Source organism: Dipodomys spectabilis, unplaced genomic scaffold (genome assembly GCF_019054845.1).
Source record: "Dipodomys spectabilis isolate Male_0828 unplaced genomic scaffold, ASM1905484v1 ptg000443l, whole genome shotgun sequence".
NCBI lineage: Eukaryota > Metazoa > Chordata > Mammalia > Rodentia > Heteromyidae > Dipodomys > Dipodomys spectabilis.
In genome coordinates, this window is record NW_024871120.1 from 705,591 (window position 1) to 710,916 (window position 5,326).

General features: G+C 42.4%; 1 pseudogene; it reads left to right on the forward strand.

Annotated features, from left to right (window-relative positions):
• Window positions 1-666: 666 nt before the first annotated feature.
• Window positions 667-1,663, forward strand: LOC122097955 (annotated as a pseudogene).
• The last annotated feature ends 3,663 nt before the right edge of the window (window positions 1,664-5,326 follow it).

The window sequence follows — 5,326 nt, forward strand, 5'->3', positions numbered from 1 at the left end:
TACCTTGATTCAAAGTGCCATTGAATGTATAATATCCTTGCACTGTTCCCCAAAAGCCCAAATTACAGCATCTGCCAACATTTCCAGTTTTTCTCATTTTTTTTCCTACCTTCCACACACATAATCTCACTTCAGAAGATACTTTTCTCAGGTATTTGTTCTGATGAAAAACTGACTACTTGCTAGGTGCTAGTGGCTCACGCCTCTAATCCTAGCTACTCAGGAGGCTGAGATCTAAGGATCACAGTTCAAAGCCAGCCCGGCAGAAAAGTCAGTGAGACTCTTATCTCAAATTAACCACTAGAAAACCGGAAGTGGTGCTGTGGCTCAAGCAGTAGAATGTTCGCCTTGAGCTGAAGAGCACGGGATAGTGCCCAAGTCCAGAATTCAAGCCCCACGACTGACAAAAAGCAAACAAAAAACCTGACTACATGCAACCCAGTTAATATGCAGCAATCCCTTGTATTTGATGCACTGACATTTTATAATCTAAAAAGAAAACAAAAAATTCCACTTAAAGTTCTATGAGGGCAGAGTGAGAAAGGTGAGGGGCCCTGGGATTAGACATGTGGAACTCCTGACCTAAGTGGGAGAGTAAGCACCTTCCCCACATCAGGACCTTCATGACACCAAATCTGCACCTTTGGGCCTCTGTCAGTGTCCACAATGACTACCCCACTCGTATCTGCCACCATTTTCAACTTGAGAGAAGCTTTATGCAAGGTTTGGTTGACAAGATGCTCAATGACAGAGCTCCCAGAGAAGGGGCTGCTTGCTGGACAGGAAGGCAGTGGTCTCTCCTGCTGCTGAGGTGTTTCCCTTGGAGGCACTTGGCCAACACCCTGCCCAGCACCAAGTTCCACCAGAGCTAGGTCATCAGCAACCTGAAGGGTGAGCCAGTCCCAGTCTTGTACTCTAGGGACAGCAGCTTCAGAGACTGCTCTTTCTCACAGGTGCTGAACAGCTGCTGCCCAATCAGAAGCAGACCAAAAGAGGCAGGTCAATTCCAGGCGCTATAAGACCTAGCTGTTCCTCCAATTTGAAGAAAACACCTATAGAGACAAGTGTCACTTCATGCACAGCATCCACAAGCTCCACAGTCTAGCCTGCCATCCCAAGTGCAAGATCTAGCTGGGTTGCACCTTCCATGTCACCAACCTTTGCCTCTATGAGCTCTGCTGCCACTTCATCCACAAAACCAAGGAACGCAGAGCCCTGGCCAGGACCTTTCTGCAGACCTTCCCTATCTCCAGGATAGCTTTAGCTTTGCTGGATTTTCCAGTGCCAATGAGACTGCTGCCACCACTGGATTGCTAGATAGCCCCACGTCCATCATCCCAACACCCATCCTGATTGCCGATGACCTCCTGGGCTCATCCAACCTTCCTGATGGCACCAATAACCCCTTCACCTTCTAGAGCCAGGTATTTGTTCTTTACCTCTTTCATGGGGCTGCCTTTCATGTCTACCCCACCACCTTCCTATTCTGATCCATGTCTGAGTTCTCTCACATGTTTGATTCTCATGCCACCCCTCAGGATTCTCTCTTGGGTCAAGGCTACCTGTGCAGTGCAGCAGGAGCCATGCTGGGTCAGATTCCCCCATCTTGGACAATTCAGGAGACCTGCCCATTTTCAGCAAACCTTCCATCTCATATGACTAAAGCACCAGGGTAAGGAGGGACACCCCCAATCCATTCCTTCTACTCCCCTTCCTCCTGCACCACATCCTAGATCTAATTAATCACCAAAAATCCTGGAAGTGACCTGTATCTCAAGTGGTACAGTACTAGCTTCATGTTAAATGAAGCTCAAGGATAGCTCCTATCCTGAATTCAAGCACCAAGACCACCACTGAACATCAACAATAAAAAGATGAGTGATTTGGAAATGGAAAAAGGCCTTTATAGTCAAGTAGATCCACTGAAATGGAAAAAAAATAACCCTGTCTTATGACTAAAGGACTCAATATTGTACTTTATTTTACTTTTTATCAGTTGTGGAGCTTTAATCATGGCCTGGGCAACGTCCCAGAACTTTTTTGCTCAAGACTAGCACTCTACTTCTTTAAGCAACAGCTATACATCTGGTTAAGGGGGTGGTTAATTAGAGTAAGAATATCACAGAATTTCTTGCTCAGGCTGGCTTTGAACTATGATCCTCAGATCTCAGCCTCCTAGAAGCTAGGATAACAATTTTGAGTCACCAGTGCCCAGCTAGGACTTAATATTTCTAAAAGAGGGCTGGGAAGTTGGCTCAGTGGTAGAGCGCTTGGGTTGCATGCCTGTGGCCCTGGGTTCGATTCCTCAGCACCACAAAAGCAAAAAGAAAAAGCCGGAAGTGGCGCTATGGCTCAAGTGGTAGCGCACTAGCCTTTAGCTGAAGAGCTGAGGGACAGCGCCCAGGCCCAGAATTCAGGCCCCAAGACTGGACCAAAAAAAAAAAAATTCTAAAAGAGCAGTACTTTTCAAATTGCCTTTGCATTCAAAATGCCCCCTTACAAGATTGTGACCTAGGTTTAAATTAATTGCAAAATTCATTCTAAAATGTGTACGGGACTATAAGAAATCCTAAACAAACTAATTGGATACTGCAAAAACAAGAGGAAGTTAAGTAGGGGAGGATGACTCACATCTGTGATCTTTGCTACTCAGAAAGAAGAGATCTGAGGACGGTAATTCAAAACCAACCTGAGGAAGAAAAACCTTTCCAAAAATTATTTCCAAAAAAAAAAACAACAACAACAACAAATATCCAAAATTGGAGCTATGAACATGAGAAAAAACTGTTCAAGGACAGTATTGACATGTACTTTTCCTTTTTCCTGTATATGTTTTTCCTTAGTTTAAAATTGCCATTGTCAAAATTTTGTTTCTTTGATATATTTATCTTTCATGCCACCAATGGAGTTTGAACTCAGGACCTTGCTCTCTTGCTTATTTTTTTGTCCAACGCTTGTACATAGAACTTTAGCTACACCTCTAGTTCCTGACTTTTACTGATTCATTGAATAAGGGTCTTTAAGATTTGTCTGCAGGTGCTGCTTTGAACCTCCATCTTTAGAATATGCCACTTTAGAAGCTAGAGGTAGTGAGATGGTCCATGACACCTGGCAAGTCATTTTCCATTTATGCAAGTCTTCTTTCTCCTAATTATGATGTATTTTATGTCAGTGTTCATATTTCTTATGTACTTTTTTCCAAAATTTTTATTGTGATTGATTGCATAATTTCACAAATTTCAAAGTATTTGGGGATAGTGATGCTTAGTTAAAGTTACAAACACATTCTAACACTCATGGGGCAAATTGCCTATCATGGTCCATAAAGTTTATGAGTTCTATGGGCTTTGACTATACAGTTATTTCTTCCATATTGAGTGATATTTACATTACTTTCTTCTTGCAGAGTGTCAGCTGTTCTCTCTTTCCCACTCATTTCCTCCCTCCCAACGCTGCCTTTAAGTTGCTTGGTTTGTTTTTTTTTTTTTTTTTTTTTTGATCAATGTCCAGTGCAGCTGATGGGTCTCACTGTTGTATGTTTTCCCGTTTCCCTCTAGTTCTGTGTCCTCCTCCTAGTTTCCCTCTGATGTGCACATATATACCATATGTGGTCAGCGGCATGGGGTCATTTAGTAATGATTGGACTAGATGAGTGGGAGTCTTTTGTTTCTCGTCTTGTTTACTTTGTTGTATTACCTTATGTTCTCGATTTAACATCCACTTATCAGGGAGACCATGTGCCATTTGTCTCTTTCTTCTTGGTTTACCTCACTCAACATGATTTCTTCTAGTTCTATCCATTTCCCTGTGAATGCCATTATTTTGTTCTTTCTAATGGCAGCATAATATTCCATTGTATATAAATACAATTTTTTGATCCATTCATCTGTAGTGATAGCATCTGGGTTGTTTCCATATCCTGGCTATTGTGAACAGTGCTGCAATAAACATGGAGGTGCACGTGTCCTTGTATCATGGTTCCTGTTGTTCAGGATAGATGCCTAGGAGTAGTATGGCTGGCTCATAGGAGAGGTCAATATTTAGCTTTCTGAGACCCTCCAAACTGCTTTCCAAAGTGGTTTGTATAAGTGTACATTCCCACCAGCAGTGCAATAGGGTTCCTCCTTCTCTGCATCCCCTCCAGCATTTGTCGTTGGCTGACTTTAGGATGTGGGCCATTCTGACTGGGGTAAGGTGGTATCTCAAGGTTGTCTTTATTTGCATTTCCTTTATAACCAGGGATGGTGAACATTTCCTCATGTGTTTCTTTGCCATTTTTTATCTCTACTTCTGAGAAGTCTCTCTTTACTTCCCTTGTACATTTAGTAATTGATTTGTTGGGTTTGGGAGGGATTAGTTTCTTGAGTTCCCTGTACATACTGGATATTATCTCCTTGTCTGATATATTGCTGCTAAATATTTTTTCCCGTTAGTTGGTTTTGTTTCTAGTTCGGTTGCTATAGCTTTAGCTGTGCAGAAGCTTTTTTATTTTAAGGTAGTCCCATTTGTTGAGTCTTTCTCAATTTGTTGTGACCCTGGAACTCTGTTCAGGAAGTTCCTGCCTGTGCCTATAAGTTCAAGTGTCTCTCCTACTCTGTCCTGCAGTAGTTTCAGGGATTAAGGATTGATGTTAATCCATTTTGAGTTGATGTTACTGCATGGTGACAGGCTGGAGTCCACTTTTATTTTTTTGCATGTGGCCGCCCAGTTTTCCCAGCACCAGCACCAGTAGTTGAAGAGGCTGTGCTTCTTCCACTGTATGTCTTTGGCTCCTTTGTCAAATATTAGCTGACTATAGGCATGTAGTTTTATTTCTGGATCTTCTATTCTATTCCCTTGGTCTTCGGGGGTCTGGTTTTTTTTTTTGGGGGGGGGGGGTCCAGTCGTGGGGCCCGAACTCTGGGCCTAGGCCCTGTCTGGTCTGCTATGTCCTAGAGCTAGTGTAGGGACCCTATCACCATATAGAGACATGGCCTGGATTTTTGCCACTGCCTATGCATTTAATAGTTGCCTCTATATTCAGTAGATTCTCTTGTACAGCTACAGGTGTTTCAACCCACTCAGGACCCATGTGCCTGGGTCATCAGATTATAGGAAGAAAAAAATCCACAGTATATAAGATTCAAGAATTGTACAACATAAATATTGACATTTTAATAGAGTTAGAAGAGTAAATAAAATAAACATTTTATATCAATCATGACAAAAAGTAAAATAGATATTTTCCCAGGGAGGGGAGAAGGAACCTATAACACTAGATCTTCCTACAAGTTGCCTATAAGCAGAAATGCTAGGTCAGGGTAGTCAAAGGAATCTACCACCTCAT